The 23,770-nt window shown below is 31.1% G+C and overlaps 1 pseudogene; it reads right to left on the bottom strand.

Moving 5' to 3' along the window:
- Positions 1-15,645: 15,645 nt before the first annotated feature.
- Positions 15,646-16,572, bottom strand: LOC107849466 (annotated as a pseudogene).
- Between the last annotated feature and the right edge of the window lie 7,198 nt (positions 16,573-23,770).

The following is a 23,770-nucleotide window of genomic DNA, read 5'->3' as shown; positions in this document are numbered from 1 at the left end:
TAGGTTCCACTGTCTACTGGCTTGCTTAAGTCCATAAAGGAATTTTTGTAGCCTACACACAAGACCAGACTCCCCGTGGCTAGAAAAAAACTGAGGCAAACCCATATAAACTTCATCATAAAGGTCACCCTGAAGAAAATCATTATGGACATCAAGTTGGTGAATATGCCAAGCATATTGGGCAGCTAAAGATAACACAGTCCTCACTGTGACAGTCATAACCACGGAAGAAAATGTTTCATGATAGTCAAGACCCTCTTATTGGCTATAACCTTTAGCAACTAACCTAGCCTGATACCTTTCAAATTCACCATTGATCTTAAGCTTGACTTTGTACACCCATTTACATCCAATAAGTGACTTACCCTTTGGTAAGAGAACTAATCTCCAAGTACCATTGTCTTGGAGATCCTTAATTTCAGTTTGCATAGCCTCAAGCCATCTACTATCATAGGCAGCTTCCTGATAAGATTGTAGCTCCTGAACAGATGATAAAAAGCCTAAATAAGATTGATAGGATGCAGAAAGATTACTATAGGAGATAGAATCAGTAAGAGTATAAGTCACAACATGAGCGGATCCTTTAGTAACAAAGTATGTTAACCATAAAGGAGCCTTAGTATGCCTTTGAGACCTTCTAGGAGGCAAAGGTGTTGTATGACCAACGTCAGAAGAAGGCAATGAAAACTGAGTATCAGCACTGTCAATATGTGAGGAAACTGGAGAAGTAGCAGCACTATCAGTGGACTAATCATCTAGTATCAAATCATAAATAGCTGGTGGAGAAAAAGTAGAAGCCACTAGAGTATAAAGATCAACCTTAAAGGGAAATACATGTTCTACAAAATGGACATCTCTGTTGACAAAAAACTTCTGATTCAAAAGATCAAATAAGATGTAACCCTTGGTTACAGCAGAATACCCATAAACACAGCCTTGAAAGCTCTTGGAGCAAATTTATCAACCCTAGGAAAGACACTCTCATAACTTAAACAACCAAGTGTTCTCAAATGAGTAAGTTGTGGTTTCTTGCCAAAAGATACTTCATAAGTTGATTTTCCTCCTAAAATATTAGTTAGCAACCCGTTGATAATATAGGATCCTACTAAAATGCAATGACCCCAGAAAGAAAGTGGAATATGCCCTTGAAACCTAAGGGCTCGGGTTACTTCAAGTAGATACCTGTGTTTCCTCTCAGCTACACCATTTTGCTGGGGAGTATAAACAAATGTTCTATGATGTATAATTCCTAACTCTTTGAAGAGAATTTCCAGGTGTGAACCAACAAATTCACCTCCATTATCAGTCCTGACTACTTGCACAACAACCTTGAACTGAGTGTGAACCATTTTAAAAAATTATCTCAGCATCATCAACACATTAGACTTGAATTTAAGCAAGAAAACCCAAATGATTCTAGAGAAATCATCAATAATAGTCAAAAAAAATTTGTTACCATCAAATGTTTTTGTATGATATGGTCCCCATACATCCAAATGTAGAAGCTAAAAAGGAGAACTGGATTTACTAGTTCTACAAGAAAAAGTAAATCTGCTAAAGGGCAAATGTCATAACCAACTAGAATAGGTTTATATTCATCTAGAATATAACCAAGCATTCCCTGCAATAATGCACGAAAAGCATGAGCTAGCCTTCTGTGCCAAAGCATGATGTCTTCATTCATCTTGTTTTCTTTAGCATTCAATACCTTGTTGGATTTACTCTCCATCTTCTCTACTTTATTAGTGATAAAATTGGATGTAGCTGGTGTGTGAGGACTCAATAGATACAAGCCATTTTGTTCCCTACCAATCCCCTTCAGTCTCCCACTGAAGTGGTCCTGGAATAGGAAAAAACCAGGGTAAAAAAGAGACAAAATAACTAAGTTCTCTAGTTATCTTGGAAACGGATAGAAGATTGTACTTAAACTCGAGCACAAATAACATATTCTGTATGTCCTGTGTACCCATTACTATACAGTTTTTAGTATTTGTTACTGTAACTATTTCTCCAGTTGGCAAATGAACTCTTTTATTATCCCCTATGCTGACTGATTTAATGTTATGTAACAAATTCAAATTGGATGTCATATGATTCGTTGCAGCAGTATCCACTATCCAATTAGCTTGTTCTATACTAGATATAAAAGATTGAACAATACTTGCCATGTTAACCATATCCAGCTGTGGCATCTATTTATCAAGTAACATCATGATTTTGTCATGTTGATCCTGAGTCAGTTATGGATCCCTAGGCATGCAACTTCTTGAGCTACTTGAACCTGCATTATTGGATTCAGTCTTACCTCCAACTCTGTTGTATTTGTTCTGGTGAGTAGTGGAAGTATCGGTGTGAACATTGTATGCTTCAATTCTATTTGCATTTGGTTTGAAGGTTGGTTTGCGTGAATGAGCATTGTCCCCTTGAGGATAAAAGTTGCCTTTCTTCTTGTGGACATAATCTTCAGGATAACCATGTAGCTTGTAGCAATCATCCTCAACATGACCTTTCATTTAGCAAAAGTCACATATTGTATTCCAGTTAGGATTCCCATTCTTCTTTGGTTTGAAGTAGGCAGGTCCACGCTTAGCTAATAAGGCTGCAACTTCAGCGCCTTCTCCTGTTATGGACAAACTCCCCATAGCTTTTTGGCTTTCTCGTTCAACAAGCATAGCATAAGCTCTATTGAGGCTGGGAGTTGGAGTTGTCATCCGAATTTGACTTCGAGGATAGTCATAATTCTCGTTTAATCCCATCAAAAATTGCATCAATTTCTGGTTTTGAATATACGCACAGAATTTCTTAGCGTTTGCACAATCACATGGAGGCGGCACTATTGATTCATATTCTACCCAAAGATTTCAAAGTTTCAAAAAATAAATAGCTATACTGTCAGTACCTTGCACTAGTGTTGAAATTTACTTGTGTAACTGATAAATCCTTGACGCATTGACCTTATCAAAATGTTCCTTCAAATCATCCCAAACTGATTTTACATCCACTGCATACTATTTCAGTATGAAGTTCCTTCGCAACTGAACTCATAATCCAACCTTGGACTATTGCATTGCATCTGTCCCATTGATGGGCTAATTCAGCTGCAAAATCCTCCTTCCATGTACCATCGACCAACCCTAATTTGTTTTTACCTAGGATTTGAATTCCCATGGCTCTACTCCAAGTCAAGTAATATTTGGACCCATTTAACTGCATAGGGATGATAGAAACTCCAGTATTATCTGAAGGATGAAAAAATAATGGATGATTGTGATCAAATTTCACTCCCGCCATTGCTGAGCTTTAAGTTTTCTTCAAATTCTTTGAACAAAAAATTATATTTGTAGTAATGAGCAATCGCACAACTCACAATAGTGGTCTTAGCTCTGATACCATATAGAATTTATCACTGTAAACTAATCACAAAGTGATTAATGTAATACCCCAAAGTTTTCTAACTAATTTGGTCCCTAAAATGTCTAGTATTATCTTCTAAATTGAATGATGTTTATTCCATGTGGGAAATTCAATAAGCTTTCCATTGATATAAGATTCGCCAAAATCCAATAACAGGGTAAGAAGTTATGACTATTTCAAATTTCTGTTGTAAAACATCGTCATATTAGTCAGTAGCGCGCCGCGCCACAAGAGAAAATGGCATTTGTCAAATTTCAGTAGGGGTCTACGATAGTGGCGCATCGCGCCAAACTTCCAGGTCGCAAATGAAATGGCAACGCGATGGCTCCGCGTCGCGCCATTCCCCTATTTCCCAATTGTCAAATTCCAGTGACACGGCGCGATAGCGCTGCGTCACAACAGGGGTCTTGTTTGAAAAATTTTCACCAATTTAAAAGACGCATCTAGGATTAAAAGGGTCAATTTCCTACCCCAATTTAATTTCTTTAACACAAGATTCAACTATTTGGAACCCAAAATAAACTAGTTTCTCTCAATTTTCTATCAAGAACAAGCTAGGATTTCAATTGGGGATTCAATTTCAAGAAAGTCTGTCCGTCAATCTTCGGTAAACCAAGAACTAAGGTATGCATTGTGTTGATTTATGGACTCCTTTCATCTATAAAGCTCAAGAACCCTATTTCAAATTGCAAATCATGATATTTACGTTGTGGGTTGATCGTAACCATGTTTATCTTGTTATATGATTCCAAATTTGGAATATTTATGTGTTTTTCATGAAACTACATTAGCAAGTGAGTGAAATCCAGAAATTAATTTATTTATAATGTGTCAATTTGATGATAAAGCCTATGCCCTATGGGTGCATGCAAGGTGTTTGATAAAATGCCTAGGAAGATAGAAATTATGCACTATAGCTAAATTATGATCCAAAATGACTTCCATGTTATTCTTATGTATTGAAATTGTTTGTTGGATTGCTCATGAGTTAGCCTTATAAAATTATGCTATGTATACATACTATCTTATTCACGTACCAAGCTATGATAATCAAATTCCCATGAAATATCTCCAATTATTGTATTATGGACTGTTGATGATTGGTCATGCATTCAAGAATGTCATGCTTTGTCAGTTTCCTTCCATCGAGTCCTAGGGGTACTTGTACCCAAAAAATATAGTTGTGTGCCTAGAGCCAGTGACATGTTTCACGATATCCTCAGTCAAGCCATGATCTATAGAACTCAGTCAGTCATGTGACTCAGGAAATCTCAGTAATTCAGTAATCTCAGTACTATTCCATAAGTCAACGGAATTCAGTTAATTTAGTTCAGTAATTCATGTTCAGTGTCCATTCAGATGGGAGTAGGAGTTAGCACCGAGTGAACCCAAGGATACGAACTCGCCTGTTATATGAGGGTGTGATTCTTAGAAGTAATCCTTGCGTTCCAGAACTACATAGCCAGCGTAGGTTGAGACATCATAGCCTGTTATATGAGGGTAGATGAGGTGGCTTAACCTGTTATATGAGGGTTTTCACCGTTCTCACTAGAGTTACCTGTTTTTGTTAAATCTTTTTCACGGCTCAATAGATAATTTGATAAGCCAATGATTTCTTTGTTGATTTAAGACGGAGTTGTGTATTAATTCTTGTAATATTAATTCTAGATAAAAATTGATCGATGTATAATCTTTGAATGAATAATTTTCTAAAATAATGGAATTGAAACTTTATTATTTTTCTTCATTTCTTTGTCTTTTGTTCTTTCTTCTAATTATATGAGGGTTACTTACAGAATGTCCTTACCAGTGGCGCGGTATTGACATCCTTCCAATTAGGGTTACAGATTGGACCCCAACTCAGCCATAATAGCGTATTAGGGGCATGTCGGTTAGATAACTACTTCCCACAGTTTCAGTTATAGAATTCAGGACTGTCAGATACAATTATTTAGTTTCGGTATAAGAACTCAGATAGTTCTACAGAATTTAAGATTGTCAGATATAGCCAATTTAGAACAGTATGGAACTCAGCTAGTTCCATCAGATTTAGGACTGTCAATACAGTCACTCATGTTATTAGTTATATCAGTCATCAGAACTCAGTTATCAGTCATGTTAGTTATAAGTAAACTTATGTTATCATGATCTCAGATATAGTTACTATGTGTTCATACATGTATTCTCACGTTCATATTAGTCAGTTAGCCAGTATTGTTCATGCATATGAACCCCATGTATTTAGCATACCTCATATGCATACCATTACATTTAAAGTACTGACGCATTTGCGTTATGGTGTTTTATACCATAGGTTTCAAAGCACGAGCTCCAGAGCATCAGTAGATTCCAGATATCAACAGTCAATTAGCAGTGAGCCCTCATCCTTCGAGGACATGATTATTTCTTTATTATCTCATTAATTAATTTATTAGTTGGAGTTAGTTGGGGACCTATCCCACAACTCCTTATTCAGACAGTTCAGTCAGTTAGAGGCTTTTCAGACTAGTGTGTTCAGATAGTAATTTCAGTGTTTTGGGTATTTCATACCCCATCCATATGTTATAATTTATCAGTTATGTTACAGATTTGAACCTTATGGCCTTTTAGTTCATGTTTTCGCATTTATATAGTATATCATCCATTATACAGATACAAATATCAGTCATGGATTAGCTTATGGTCCTTCGGGGTCATGAGCACTGCGTAGCATTTCGGGTACCAGATTCGAGGCGTTACAATTACCATCTCAATCACTTATGAGACACCATTGAAGAACACATAGAAATTTCTAGAGAGAAGATTTTCAATATCTTGAGAGAGGAAAATATCTACAATGAGTTACTTTAATCTGTAACTAACATATCACTACTTATACACCACACTAACTGAATTGTCCAGCTGGCTGCCACATCACATACTCTAACTAATTAACTATCATGATCTTAGCTAATTACATTAGTGCCATCAATTACCCTTCATCTATAGTCTCTATTCTCAACAAATTAAAAAAAAAAAAATCTCCACCATATTATTATGGTAAAAGATGAAATTTTAAATGTACTACTATACTATACTTTAGCTTCATGCACTGCATGTGCAGATGTTGTACTGAATTACCGATTATTTGTTTTTTTGTTCATACTGTATAGGAGTGACAAACAAATGGATCGAAGCAAATATGAATAAGTTGAAAATAGGTTTAATAAATGGATAAAATATTTAGTTTGTCCATATTTAATATGGATAAAAATGTTGTGAAAACATAAATTAAAAATCAAAATAAGTTTAGACTTTCAAAGAAAAAAGAAAAAAATTCATGAAAAATAACAAAGATAAATGGATATTAATAAGGCCAAACCCATCGACAGCCCTCTGAACTTGACACAAACTTTCACTTTGACACCTCAAGTGGACGTTGTTCACTTTTGACACCTCAAGTAGCTATAAGTGTGTCATTTTGACATTTTTTGTTGACATGGCACACACTCTCCATGAGCGCATGAAGCTTCTTATTTATTTGGAAAAAAATTTAAAAATATGCTTCTTCTTAATTTTTTTTGACCTTTTTGTTCATTATTTTTTTTTTTTGTGGATATTTCAATATTGAAAGTTCTTTTCTTGTTCATCAATGGTGAAATCATTGGCAAGGCAGAGGTAAGCAACACCCTTTACGAAAAATTCCAATTTCTCCAAAGCCTCATTTTTTCTTTTGACCATTTTGTTCATTATTATTTTTTGCTAGATATTACATTGAAAGCTTTTTTTTTGGGGTCATCATCAATGGCGAATCCACTGACAAGGCTGAGATGGGCGACACGTTACAGAAAATTTCAATTTCTCCGATGCCTCATTCTTCAAAGTTAAAAATTTCAATGTAAACCCGTAATGAATTTTTCAATCCAAATTGATTATTGAAGGATAATTAATAGTTCAGAGCCAATTTCTAGAGAAATGAATAAGTTAAATAGTTTCTTATTTTCCGTTGGTGGTGCTTCAGGCTTCAAGAATGGGAAGAAATTATGGGTAGTGATTATTTTCAGCAAAAACAAAAACAGTCAGCGTATCATCAGCAGGCCAAAATTCTTGACGGAGAAGGAAATGATTCCAGTGAGAATTTTGTAACCCATGATGTCTCATCAAGTTCTGATTCGGCTTCTATGTTTACGGCTTTGTTGAACAACTGTGATAAATCTAAGAATCAGCTGCAATCTTTGGGGTGGGTGGGTTATTTGGGGAAGATGGTGTGGGGTATTTATTTATTGATTGATTTTTTATTTAAGTTAATTATTTAAAAAAATATTTTTTAAATTATAATTTATTTAAAATTATTATGTTACACAAAAACATCACATGGCTTTTGTTAATTGGTCGTATGTCATGTCAGCAAAGTGTGTATTACACACACTTGATAAAATTAGCTAATTGTAAAAAAAAGTGTTAAAATGACACAGTTAATACCTACTTGAGGTGTCAAAAATAAACAACGTCCATTTGAGGTGCCAAAATAAAAGATCGTACCAAGTTCAGGAGGTTGTCAATGGATTTGGCCTATTAGTAATATAGTTATTCATATTATCCATTTGATTTTTTTTCTCTAAATGGATAAGATGGTTAATATTGGATTTGATCTATTTTTAATTAATTATATATAATTAATATTCAATGAATTTAATGATTATTTATTTTTAAAAATATATGATATCCATTATCCACGCCATACTTTGGTCGGTTTATAAACACGGAATTGAATGTGTCGTTGAGACTTAACCCACTTAACCCAACTCGGTCAAACCCATCTAAACTCGATCAAATCTGCATAAACCCGCCCCACACTCATACCCGCGTAGATCCGCACCGCACCGCCCCATGTTTTATTTTATTTTTATTTTTAAAAAATTCGTAACTTTATTGAAAATCATAATATTTTCAAATCTACAACTAGGAAATAATAAAAACTAGTTTCTAATTATATCAGTTTTCACTAAGAAATTATCAAAAAATATCACGTGTACAAGTAATGATCAAATATCATATTTTTTTTAAAATGAATAGAGATATTAAAAAAACTATAAATTATTTATTTGTAGCGTTATGGTTGTAATTTTAAGTAAAGAATACATATAATTTTAGGTATATTCGCGAGAATAATACTATTTTTTATTTTTTTTTAATTTAAACTCGCATAGACCCGCAACCCGCACCGCACCGTTTTAAAAAAACTTACTTTAACCCGCACCACCCCGCATAGCTTAAAATCCGCACTACCCCGCATAACTTAAAATCTGCACCGCCCCATTGCCATCCCTAATAGTACTATAGCTGAGCGTGTCGATAATGTAATTTCAAGAATTTTTAACTGGAAGGTAGTTGGGATTAAGGTCAAGTATGAGAAGTTCATGGCCAGTATGTTCAGCAAGGTAAACATTTAGTACTACATTTCGAGTTAAAATTTTTATTTCACTCTGCTGACTTTCCGGTGAATCTTAATGTAGCAATTTTTTTATGCTTAACAGTTTGTGTACACTAATTTACGGCCAACTCATGAAGAAGTACAAAGGATTGATTTGCCAACGATCGATGACGTTGAATTAAATGATGATGAATCTGCCTTCTCACATGATACTTATCCAGATCGTAGTGGTAAAAGACACGTTGTCGACATACATACTCAATCGGACATGGACCATCAAGGTTTTGAGGATTTCAGTACTGTCCCACCACCTGAAATCCTCAGAAAGGCAGGTCTGAGTACTGATGCATCAGTATCACAACCTACGAAGAAGAGGAGGACAGTCCGATTTGATACTACAACTGTTCCTATGCAAGATAGCGAGAAAACACCATCGTCTATTTCAAGAAAAAGTATGCCAATAGATCAATTACGAACTTCTAATTCAGAGCGTGTTGATGCACCAATGCTAATTCTATCATCATCCGGCAAGTCAGATCATCAGGACAGTTTTGACCAAAAGTGGAATGAGTTGAAGTTCTTCTTAAAGTCTTATGTAAGTTTTTGCATATAGTAAACACTCTGTACAATTAAATTGCAGAAACATTACCAAATTTGTTGTCTTTTTACTTGCAGGTTGATTAAAAATTCACCCTCATTCACAAAGTAATGGTTAAACAACATGAAGAATCAAATGACAAAAGAAATAACAACACACTGAACTAATGAGCATGCTGAAACACATCAAACACACCCATGAAAAGGTAAATTTAACTTATTTTACTTTTCACAAGTAATGATTTTTGTATTTAACTATTGAATTATATTCGTGCCATTATCATTTTTTATATACATCACAATTTTTTATAATATTGATATACATCATAAATTATTGAAAGAATTTTTTATTTTAATTTCGTTCAGAATTGTTCACTTAGATAGAATACTTAATTGTACATAAACAGATTGTTGATTAATCAAACTTCAAATGTTAATACGATACGGTTATGGATGTTACAAAATATACACACTCAGTTATGTATATATCTAAATATACATAATATACACACACAGTCATTTATATATTCAAATATATTTCATCTATGTTTTTGTACAACTAAGTTATGTATATAGTTCAATATATATAACTTTGTTATGTATATTTAGTTTATATACATAACTCTGTAATGTATATTTTATAATATACATAAGTTTGTGGTCTATAGTACCCATCATACAAGACCATCTTATCAATATTTTTAACTCATTCATACATAATCAATTATCTATATTGGATGAATCCAATATTATATTTATTACTCTACACTTTATATCTTTATCAAACATTTGGGCATAAAAGACATCATTCACTGCAAAAAAAAATTTAACATTTTTTTCATAAAACAGTAACAGGATCAACAAGATCAAGATGTGGAATGTTTACAAAAGAAAGATGTTTCATCAAAAGAGCAGGTTGTTCATACGAATTTCTTTTCAACAAATGCAGACAATGCAAAAATAATGTGTTTTATAATTATGTATTTTTTTATTTTCCAACGTTGATATTGTTCTTACATATATGTAATCCTAATGTCATAAGGATAATGAACTTGGAGGGTTTACAACTGGGAGTTTATCATCACTAGACAATTTTGAAGAGATGGATATCGTCACTAGTTTGAAAGATAAAGAAAAAAAAGTATTTTTTACAAAATGACATTCTCCAAGTGTGATATTGATATTACAAAATCTATACACACACAGTCATGTATATATTCAAATATATTTCATCTATGTTTTGTAAATTAAAAAATTTAAATAACAAAATTATATATATATTTTAATATACATAATTGTATTATGTATATTAATTTTCCATACATAACTATGTAGTTAATATTTTATAAATAACATAAATATTTTGTCTATAGTTCACAACATACAGTACTGTGTAGTACTTATTTATAACTTATTTAACAATAATGAATTATTTATTGTATTTTATCAAACAACATCTATAGCATCAACAAGATCATGATGTGGAATGTTTACAACAGAAACATGTTCTATCAAAAGAGCAGGTTGATATAGAATTCTTTCCAACAGAGGAACAAAAAGGAAAAAAGATATTTTTTACAAAAAGGCAGTTTCACATATTTAGTTTTATATTTTGTATTAAAGAAAAAATTAAAATAAAATTTAGATTAGTTTCTTGTGTATGTTGACTAATGTTCTGAATATTTATATTTGTTATTAGTTTGTATATGTCATTTGTCATACGTATATGTTTATAATATACATAGTTAATGCATCAAAAAATGAAACATCATCATAAACATACGATACACATTTTAAATATTTTTAGTTCTTGACAACAGTAATAAATCATTACACACAGAATTTGCTCATGATATAACAAATGATGCTATTATTGAAGGAATCCACAATAATGTACAAAAATCTTTTGACGTTGGATATATCTCATAGTATAAAAGTTATTATTTCGTAAAAATACACTTATTTAATTTTGTCTATGTTTTTTAATATATAACAGGATTTTGAATAATTTAGTGTGGATGTTGGAACTTCCACATTAAATGCTTTTGTCAAAGAAATGGTGAATCAGGAATCGGAGGGTATTGAAATTGCCACATTGAATGCTCTTGTCGATGTTGTCGTAAATCAGAATCCGAATTACTCTAAAGTAGAAACACCTATGACTGAGAATATCCATAAAGATCATTCGGTAAATACATAAAGTGATTTTTTTCATAATTTTAGTGTCAATTTTTTTTACTAACATGTTTAAACAAAACTTACATTATATACATTTAATTTACCTATATAAGATGAATACTTGAGTACCATTTCAAAATCTGCTCAATTGAAAATAGATGCTATAATGCAAGGTTTGGCAGCACCGGTAGATGATATTCCGCTTGAAGTTATTAAACCGGTGGATGAAACAGTTAACTTGCATTTCCTATCTGATAGCCATATTCCATCACATTGTCCTGATTCAGTTGTTGTGGCTCATCTAGCTGTAAAGATCCCTGCTAAACGAATCAGGACTAGGTTCAGAATTTTCAAGTCATCATACACGACAGACTTTGCATCTGGTTCAAAGGCCCTAGAGGATGAAAACACAGATTTCAAACAGATATTTGCATTTGAAGGTTATGAAATATCTGACGATAATCCAAGTTCTGTCAATGAAGAGTACAAGAAATGGGTTCTTGAGGGTCTGTTGAAGTTTCATTACAGAAAGTGAGTTCTAACAATACAAATATTATTTTGTTTCGTGAATATGTATATACAATTTACACATTTTTCTTAATACACTTATTCAACATTTTATAGAAAAATGAATGATGACCACTACAAAGAAAAAACATCTTCCCTGGGAGTTCAGCAATATGATTTTGTTGTTGCTCATGCTCGTTCTAAAAATTGATTTTACTTGATGTCGCAGAAAAATTCATGTTGGAATGATGAGGTATTTTTAATTTGAATATTACCTTTTAAAAATTTTCATATATACATACATATACTGGAATCTTATTCATATTACAATTATAAAAAATATGCTACAGTTTGAAAATATTGATATTTGTAGTTCATATACATATGTGGTTAATGCTTGTACGTATTAGTAAATATATATATGTTCTACACATACAATATATATGTTCTACACATACATTGTTCTTTTAATGTTGTTGAACATATAAATAAATTCTATTAAGTGTGTTTTGAGTACTATGTTTTGATGCATTGAATATTTACATATGTATATGTAAATCATATATATATGAATTGTTTTTTATTTTTTTAATAGTATTTTTCAGGTAAGGAAAGTCACATATGTATGTGAAGAACATATACATAAAAATTATATTTGTTTGTTATGTTGTGTATTGTTATGTAGATATACATATAACATTTGTATATTAAATATAGATACATATGTTACCATCTGGTTAAGGTTATGAACAGTACCTTTGTATATTTCAAACAAATACATGATTTATATATATCGTTAAATGTGTAATGAAATGCCTTGTTTATATTCATTATTTTTTATGTATTGTTCATATATTCGTCTATGTATTAGATGTTGTTAGATGTGTAATGCAATTACTAGTTGTAATGTACATAATATGTTTTAGCCATATAGGCTCACATATTATGTGTCCTTCATTTTCAATAGGGTATGGAATACCGGATAAGAAATGTTCCTGCGCATTCTTTGTATATGTAGCATTCATTATATGTATGTGCATAATTACAATGAATAACTATATGTATGTGCAGATTCATTATATGTATGTGCAGATTGGAATAGTTTATCGTAACTGCCTACAAGTTATATATATTAACTCCACAGTTATGTTTATCTTTTTTAACTATTATTACTATCTGTATACATATAAATATGTTCACATTGTACATCAACATAATGCCTCTTCTTTGTATTTTAATTTTGTAGCATATTGATGTGATATTTTATCACTTGCGCAAGAAATCAAAATTACGGACTGATTAAGAATACCGATTTACCACAATAAACTGCTTTTTCAAGAACTATATTGAGAAGACGTACCGTAGATATTATCCTAATGATTCAGACACGGTACTTTCTACTCAACAGGATTATGCTGAGTCTGTAGTTGTGTCCAACAACAAAAATGCAGTAAACTACATAATCAAGGGACTTTCAATTCCAGCTGGCTTGCCATGGCACCTTGTTGATGAGGTGTATGTTCCAATCAATTGCAATCAGAATTTTCACTGGGTGTTAACTGTAAAAGCTCTAAAGGATAGACGTATACGCGTCTATGATTCACTGTCCAACCTAAGGAATATGGACTCATCCCCCGAGATTCACAAGTTGGTGGTGATGCTCCCAACCTTCTTGTCTGACAGTGAATTTTTTGAACAAACATCCTGTACAGATTGGCCAAACCTTGATGCATACAGGGATAAACTCAGTGATACGACGCAGTTACTGAATACCAATCCATTTGAGGTTGAGTATGTGTAAAACATTACTCAACAAGATTGTGATAGTCTGTAAGTAATTTGTACTTAATGATTTCTTAAATCTTATTTACAATGTGTTATAATTATATGACGTGTTTATTTTTTTTGTGATAGAGACTGCGGAGTTTTTGTTGCTGGATATGCAGAATGCATAAGCGAAGGAATGTCAGTCCCATCAGTTGGTTTTGAAACGGCATACCATCGTATGCTATACGCATCTCTCTTTAGAGATTATGGTTTTCGAAAAGCAAAAAAGAGTTATGTCAGTGAGAATGAAGACCCTCTAAGACCAAGGCCAACAAAACACTCAATTCCTGATAAAATGATCATTGTTAGAATTGGGTAGGAGGACAGTATATTATTGTTTACAGAATGTTTACTAATATGGATTTTGTCAGGAATGTTGCATTTTCAACTACTTTAGATATTTTCTTATTACGAATTTATTTTAACAGTTTTTTAAGCAATGCTTATGGATTAATGATAAAAATTTCTTTGCTTATTATTGTTTTGTGTATATGGTTTGTTTTTCTATATTTATTCGTGAACTAATCTACATAGACATATGTATACTAAATGATACTGATAACCAAATGCTTACAAAACGCTTTTCTTTTATACAAATAACATAGCATTTATGTTTATGTTTTTATTCTTTTAAATTTTTATGACTACATATACATATACAAATTGTATACCGATTATGTCATATATCTATTATAGGTTTATTGCATTATTAAACTGTTGTATTATTTATCGTGTGTATAATTGTTATCTTATGTTTATAAAAAATAAATCAAATTAACTTCTTGATTGAGTGTATATGTAGTAATATACACAACACTCTATTCTACAAAACATATTTCTTCGTTTTAATACATAACAACTTAGTATGTTTTCTTTTTTTTCTTCTTGAATGTGTGTATATGTCAACACTCAACATATACATATTGTTTACACCTTCATTCTTATGCCTAAATATAATTTTTAAAATGCATTTACATGTCAACTACACTGCATTTAGTCTTAATAATCTTATAAATATCAAAATATTCATAGAATTTTATGCAACACCAGTCATTATAATTTTATACCTCGAATCATTCGTATATAACATGTATATAAAGATCTTTTTGCGTTCATACTTTTGAGTTATTCATTTTACACACACAAAATAATTTCATGTATATCTACTCATATACATACAATATTTTGTCACCTCTAGTAAATTCCTATATAATCACTATAAACTCATAATTTACATATACGTCTTATAAGCTTTTAACATATATACAGTCTTACAAGCTACATGCATTTAGATATGATTTCTTTGTCATTAATAAGACATATTTATCAACAAATAAAAACATATACACTAAAAAATATGAGCAAAAAATGACAAACTAAATCTGATCATTAATGTCTTTAACTCAGTAAACAAATACTTAACTTACTTTTTGCTATTTTGAATGTTAAGTATCAAACTAAATCTGATAATTAATGTGATTAACTTAGCAAACAAATACTTACCAAAAAATAAAAACACTTAATAACAGTAAACAAATACACGAAAAAATTTGAGCGAAAAATTGATCAAAATCAAGCATAAACTGAACAAAACTCTTAATTATTTCAATGTTAAAATAGCAAATAAAAACTGTTTACTGACGTCATTTCTAAGAAACGGAAAACGATAATCGAGTGATTAATCTTCAAGAGTCAACAGAAACTACAACTTAATTCTCTTTTGGGAAGAAATTGCAGGAACGCCTATTGTGTCCTTCATGTCCGCAACGTCCGCAACGATTTGAGCTTGATGAAAGTGTTTCTTTAGATTTTTTCTTCCGCCCTTTCTTCAGTTTTCCTGGAAGTCTTTTGAATATGGGGGGCAACACTTCTTCCTCAGCTACACTATTAGGAACATTTCAGTCTGTCCTATCTGACATCGGAATGATTGGAACTTCATAAGTCTTCACCAAAGTAGCTGGTTTGTAGTATTCAGAATAATATGGATCAAATTTATTTACATGTTTAGACTTCAATACGGCAATAGCGTGAGCACAAGGTATTTGATCTATTTGGAACCTCCCACAGCTGCATGGCTTACTTTCAAGGTCGACAATATATCTTCGTCCAACTTCATAAACTGAATATCTATACGGTGAGGACGCCTTAACCTGAAGAGAATAAAAAATACATACATTAAACTTTATCTGTAATTTTTATTTTTATTTTTTTAAAAAAATAATATTTACTGTGATTATAACAATACATATAACTGCATGATAAAAACTTACAAAAATTGATACATACTGTCATCCTCAACGCTTTCAGACCATTGAGAGTTAAGATTTTATCAAATCTACGACCCAAAGTAGTACTTGTATATGAAGTTATCTCACTGTTTTTACAATTTCAAGATCCAAATAACATTCGCACCTCTTCTAAGAATCCATATATTGGCAATTTTCTGTCCTCCACCAAACACCCATTAATACACTCAGCAATATTCGAAGTCATCATACGACCTCTGTTTACCGGTGAATGACACCTACTCCACTTTTCATATCCAGCTTCTTGTAGATATTTTTCACTCTCGGATCAGCTTTTTCAATCTTTGCTATTAGGTAGTCAAAATCCTCTTTTCGATAAGCCTTGGCCATTGAATAATACAAATCACTAATACTTTCTTTGCTTTTTCGAAAGTAACCACAAATATTTTTTCAGAGATGTCAAATGCATGCAAGGTGTGGAACATTTGGATATACAACACTAACTGCTTTGATGATACTTTCGTTACGATCAGAGACAACACACATGTTGTCACGTTCTCCAAAAGCAGCTTTGAATTGGTTGAAAAATCATGACCATGAGCTGTCATTTTTTGAATCCACAACTTCGTACGCAAGTGGTAAAATGCATCCTAATTTACGTATAAATTATATTAATATTGATAAGTTGTCAAAACTAATTTGTTACACAGCAACATATATTTTACAATGAAATACAAAGTCTTAACAAATATAAATGGGAAATACCATACCTGCACCGTCGAGTGTACTTGCTGACAGGAAAGTCCCTTGATATGGTCCACTTAAATGTGCACCATCAACAACTACAACGGATCTACAAAACTCAAAATCCCTAATCATTGGATGCAACGCTATAAAAAGATACATAAACCGATTATCCCAAGACATATGCATTGCAATGTGTGAATTTGAATAGACATTATTTAACATATACATGTATCTCGACATCTGTCTATACCCATCAGCCGGACTACCTCTAAGCAACGCTATGGCGCGCTCCTTTGCACGCCATGCCTTCATATAGTTTATATCAACACCATATACAACTTTCATTTCTTTTATGATGTCTCCCGGTGTGTACTTTCTTTTATGGTTAACTAATTTAGGAGCCGTGAATTCACACACAAAAGCACTAGTCGCCATAATATTCTTCAAAACCCTATCACTCAAACGACATGAAAGTTCTGGATTAAATCTCCTGATGATAAAAACATCTGTTTTTTTATAGCTAGATGCTTCCAACATCTATTCACAATCCTCATTGTCACATCGGAGGAATAACTGCAATATGCAGTAACATATACTATAATAAGTTTCTGTGTATGTTCATAACATTTCAATGTTACTAATCAGAGATAATATAATAATAATAAAAAAAAAAGATATACAACACACCAAACTTTTTATGAATGTAAAACTCTTTTATATTTCACAGGATAGAATAACATTGATTTTATTCCACAATTACAAAAAATATATTTTTTATATGTCATCAGTTAAAATTAAAAAAAATGATTATGCATATAAACTCTCTCATGTATTTAAAATGTTTATACCAAAAAAACATATACATAAGAATTATTATGTATATGTTAAACCTTAAACATTACATTAGCTTCTGGCCTTCTGCACATTCTTTTTTCGATTGTTCTGGTACTACAACACCACATTAACATAAACAAACAATATAGAATGTTTACGTAAACTTACAATCAATCACTTTATATGACAAAAAAATGCAATTAATTTTTCAATTCAGTTCATAACAATTTCAAAACATAAAAAAATTACAACATAACTAACATAACATAATCTATACAGTTTACCAAAAAATATTTCTAACACAACAAAATAAATGTATTACCTTTTTTTATCGGAATGTTTAGCTCTGGAATTGAATTTATGTGTCACAACATACTTTGACATCACAGAAACAAGTGTTTTTTTTATCCTTATACATCTGTTTCACCTTCACATCAATACTCTTGCTATCACAAATAAAATTATCAACCTTGAATTCCGGAACATACAACGCATATTGATTATGCGTTTCTGCAACTGCGAGAGCCATAGCATCTAATTCAACACCCTCCACGCAAACAACAGCTCATGTATATCTATCAAACTGTATCTCATCGGAAGACTTATCAATTGTTGATATGCACAATGGATACATCACGAATGTTGCGCTTTCTTCAACTCGACATACAACCGTACTCCATTTTCATTACGGATATGAAAAGGTGAAGCATTGTCGTCGACTACGTAACATACATCAATATTTTTTCGCACTTCATCAATGTTTAATTTGGTAGCAACTGACGAAATCAACTTCAAGTAACTTATTGATTCTGCAACAACTATTCCTTCGCTTTTATAATTTACATATTCCGTTTCTGTTCTCTACTGACCAGCGTACCTCAAAAGGATAGCAATATTCATCTTCTTGAAGTCGAATTCCAATTTTTTCCTTCAAAACTATCAACATAACAGTGATTGGACTTTTCTTTGTGTGTGAATTTCGTATTATTTGTTTTCTTAAAATCGAAGAATTTTTTTTTTCTTCAACAGGATCAACAAAATTAGTGATTTTTTCTGTGTATATGAATTTCGTATAAGCTTTTTTTAATATATTTGACTAATTCAAAACTTTAAAATCAGAAGTTATTACATAATTTAAGGAACGCATTAATCCACTAAATTAATTTATTGACTTAAAAGCGTGCTTAAAGGAAGGAATCTGTTATTTCCTTTTTCTACGCCCGAAACATTATTAGATATATATAGGATTATATATATATTAATCGTAATTTATGTATATTAAAAAGGGAGAGAGAGTAAAGAATTTAAGAAAAGTGGGATGGGGTGTAATTAGTTATAAAAGGATTGGTATTTGTGTTATTTACTCTTATTATAAAATGAATAAATTTTGGGGGATCATAATAAAATTAATATAATATGATTAATTTTTTTGTATTTGTATTATTTTATTTTTATTATTATTATTTATTTATTATTTTATTTTATTATTTTTATTTCATTGTCATTAACAAAAGCTTGATAATTGTTTGCTAAATTAATTTATCGCTTTAAATGAATTTTGCTCAAGTTTACTATTAAGGTTAGGTAACACTTTGAGTAGGCAAAATATTTAAACATTAGGCAAGTGTAAGATAATTGATTTTTGTCTTGAAACCGCCTCAAATGAATAGTGTTTAAGATTATTGTTAAGGTTAAGTAGCACTTCGAATGGATAAATATCAAAGCTTTCAAACATTAGGCGAATATAAAATGACTAAATTTTATCTCGATTAAGAATGTGGCGTACGCATCATTTTGAGACATTTTAAAATAATTCAAGGATGCAATATTGCACTTCGGCAAGGATCGTTAAGAATTAAATTATATCGGCTTAATTCAAGAATAATGGGCAAGTTTTAGTATATTAAAAAATGAGCGAATCAAGGCCTTCAAACATAATTTATTAAAATAGTTTAAGTAAGATAAGTTGATAAAAGCGACCGTGCTAGAACCACGGGACTCGAGGAGTGTCTCATACCTTCTCCTCGGTCAACAAAATTTCTTACTCGTTCTTCTGTTTTCACAGATCAAAATAAAGAGCCATTTCCTTTTGACTAGGGATTCAATAAGGTAACTTGAAACACTATAACTCAATTTCAAGTGGAGACTCTATAAATAAAATAATCCCTACTCAAAATCGTCACTTTAATTGGAAAAACCTTTCGACCATCCTCGGCGATAAAAGGGTGTGACAAGTATTGAAGAGCAAAAATAAAAGACCATGAATTCGAGGAACAAAAACATCATCCAAAAATGAAAAAGAAGGGCAGGACCACAAACATCTATTAGTATATACACTCTTATCTTGCATTTCAATAAGAGGTTGTTGCTACTGCTCGAGCCCATAATCTGCTTCTGTTGGTCACATGACAACAACTTTCCAATTACGACAAGGCATGGTGCTTCCCTTCCTCACCTAAAAAAGAAGTGATAAAATTCATCATTTTCATGGTAGTTTGATTTGGGAAGTCAATTTTTTTTTATTAGAAATAAGATCTGTTTAAAAAGATAAGAAATAATACATTTTTATGAAAATGACATTTTCAACCTACTAAGTGACAATAAGGGCATTTCTGGATCAAACTATTCTAAAGTAAATAATACTTCAGAAATGCCTCGTTTGATAAAAGTTTAGAGAATTTAGCCTCTATCAGCATGACTTCGTATGAATAAGTTATGTCTTATATAGCATAACTTATGCCTGTCAATTTTATTTTATTTTGAGGGGGGGGGGGGGGGGGGGGGGGGTCTTGTAAAACATAATTTTAGTCTTACAATTTTTCTATATTAGAGGTATTTTTTGCCATATTTTTATTGCCCAGAGTATTGAAGAGCAAATATAAAAGACCATGAATTCTAGGGACAAAAACATTACCCAAGAACAAAACATTTTTGCGAATAGGCCATAGTTATTTGTGCAGTTTGCCCAATTCAGGCCCATATATTTTGAATATGTTGAAATGGTCTGAACTGGCAAGTATTTAATTTTTAGCAAGTTTTATAAATGTGGCAAGTATATAATATGCTGAAAAAGAAGAATGTATCAAATAATAACACATCAAATTTGTAGAAGATGTTGCAATTTTGTTGAATCTTATTTTGCCTAGTTATTTTGGGGTTCCAACATTCTGGTTTAATGTAAGAGCAATATTTGATCTGTGAGTTATGTATATGTATTATTTTGAATCCTATCACAGCTAAAAATCTGATATTTAAGTGGAGAAGCGTAAAAAAGTAAACCTATTATTCAAATTATTTTAATTTGTATGCGATGGATGTTTTTAGAATATTGATTATCAAAGTACACAAGATATACTTGAGATAGTATCAACACTTGAAAGAAGTAAATAACTAAACAAGTTAATGGGAATTAATTATCTAACACTTAATTATTAAATTGGTTACAATGAAATACTATTGTATTTCCTCTGTTTTCTATGACGAGAGTTCTCAAAATTATATAGCTAGTAATTAAATTACCACATCACAAAAAGTACGAATCATTGTACCTACTGTTTCATTCAACCACTCTTGTGAAATAATTTATACTCCGATATTCTTTTTGATTAGGAAATATAAGAATGCTAATACATTATATATGTGAGTTAAATTGCAGAGAAACCCTACAGCTAATACATTATACTTCATTGGTTTCAATTTATTTATCTAGTTTCGACTTGACACGAAATTTAAGAAACTAAAAAAGATTTTTAAATTTTATGATCGTAAATTAAAGATATATAAAATTTATCAAAATATTATTTAATCTTGTGTTCTTAAACATGTCACATGAAAAGTTGTAATTAAACTAAAAATAAAAATAAAAATTCTTTTATGAACAGACGAAAAAAAACAAGACAAATAAATTGAAACATAAAAAAAATATATATATATATATGCTAAACATCTTATTTTTGGAGAATACAGACTAGCCACCAACCAATGTAATCAGATATATATGGATTGTAATTGCTCCATCTTTAATTTTATATGAATTGTAATCGTTCCATCTTTAATTAAAAAAATTTTGTTTGAATTCTAAGGACAAAGACATTTATTATTAAAAACACATGAGCTTTATACGAATTTGAATTAATTAAACTACGTAGAATGTACAATATACCGGACAATTAAAAAAAAAATTACAGAATAGATAACTACTAATCCACAGTATTCACATTTCACTCCCAACCCTCACCGTCACCCAAAAGACAAAACGAGTGAACATTTTATTTTATTTTATCTATCTAAAAAAGAGCCTATCCTTGGTTTAAAAATTTCCAAAAAAAAAAAAAAAAAAGTAGACGAGATTATTAAATTAATAAAATGAAAGAATAAAAAAACAAGTTGGGGAGAAAAAGGATAGCCCTGGATCATTTGCAAACCTAAACCTATAAGTAACTCAATGACAAAAAGAAAAATAAAATACTGCTATAATATACACTTCAATTTAGCTTCATGCCTGCATGTGCACATTGTTTTACTGATACCTTTTTGTTCATCCTGAACCATAGGTTTAAATAATTCACACCATACTTTGGCCGGTTTCTAAACACTGAGGTGATATTACATATCCTTTGGTACAAGGATAAAAAATTAATTAATTTCGTGATTGATTTTATGATAAGCTTATCTCATATTTAATTGAGATAAAATGAATGAGATAACTTTTTTCGAAATTAATTATTACAAAATTATAATGTTATTTTTATTTCATTTTAAAAATGAAATAACTAATTCTAAAACAATCAATCACGAAATAATTTATTTTCCAACCAAACAACCTCATGGTAAATAAATGACAGTCCGGTAAATAAAAACTTCCGCTATGTGTAGGGTTCGGGAAAGGCTCCACCACAAAAGCATATTATAACGCAACCTTACCTTGCATTTTTTACGAAGACTGTTTTAAAGGCTTCAACCTCTGACCTCATGATTGCATTTTACTAGTTACTCTAATGCTCCGCTTTAAACAACCTCACAGTGTGTTTTAAAAAAAAAAATGGAATAGAATATGTTGTTGAGACTTTATTCTGGTTGTCAGTATCAGTATCATAGGGGTCCAGCTAAATAATAAAAAAAGTACATTAAACAGGGTGGATGGCAGCAAAATTATATTGTGCTCAGTGTCATTTAATTTAATTTGTCCATGCCTATTGTGACATTATTGATCGAGAAAATAACATTTAATTTCTTTTGTCATTATGAAAAAAGAGTAATATTAAAAATTTATTAATTAGGCGGGTTAGTTTTATATGAAAAAATTATACGGATATGTATATATATTATAAAGTAGAGGACGAATTTAAGTTATATAATATATCTAAATATTATTTATTTAAATATTAAATTAAAGATGAAACTATATTAATAATAAAAAAATTATACTTTTAATAAAACATTATTAAATTAATGTTATTAAGGACCGTAATAGTAGTATATTAAATTAACGTAATTAAAATGTTATTAAATTAACGAGGGGTGAACCTACGTGGTTGTCATGGGGTTCACCCGAACCCCCTCGATAAAAAAATTACGTTGTATATATAAAAGATAGAAAATGTATATTTATGGACGTATATTAATGTTGAACCACATGAAATAAGACACTTAGATAACCCAGTGGTGTTATTTGCTCTTTTTGGGCGCTTCCTTCAGTTTTTTTTAATTAAAAAAAAGTTAGGTGTTGCTGCTATAGAAATAAATAAATAAATAAATAATAATAATAATAATATTTTTTTTTAATTAGAAAAAAGTTAGGTGTTGTTGCTATAAAAATAAAAAAATATATTATAATAATAATAATAATAATAATAATAAAAACGACGTCGTTTTAAAACAAAAAATAAAACTTTAACAGTGCACAAATATGACCTTTAACTATTCAAAACTGCACAAATATGACCTCTCTCCAAGTCAGCCCTTTTAACGACGTGGCAGCATGTGATTGGATTACCTTTCCACGTAG

The sequence above is a fragment of the Capsicum annuum genome, chromosome 12 (genome assembly GCF_002878395.1).
Source record: "Capsicum annuum cultivar UCD-10X-F1 chromosome 12, UCD10Xv1.1, whole genome shotgun sequence".
NCBI classification, from domain to species: Eukaryota; Viridiplantae; Streptophyta; class Magnoliopsida; order Solanales; family Solanaceae; genus Capsicum; species Capsicum annuum.
Note: the sequence above shows the minus strand (reverse complement) of the source record. Positions and strands in the feature narration are given on the sequence as shown.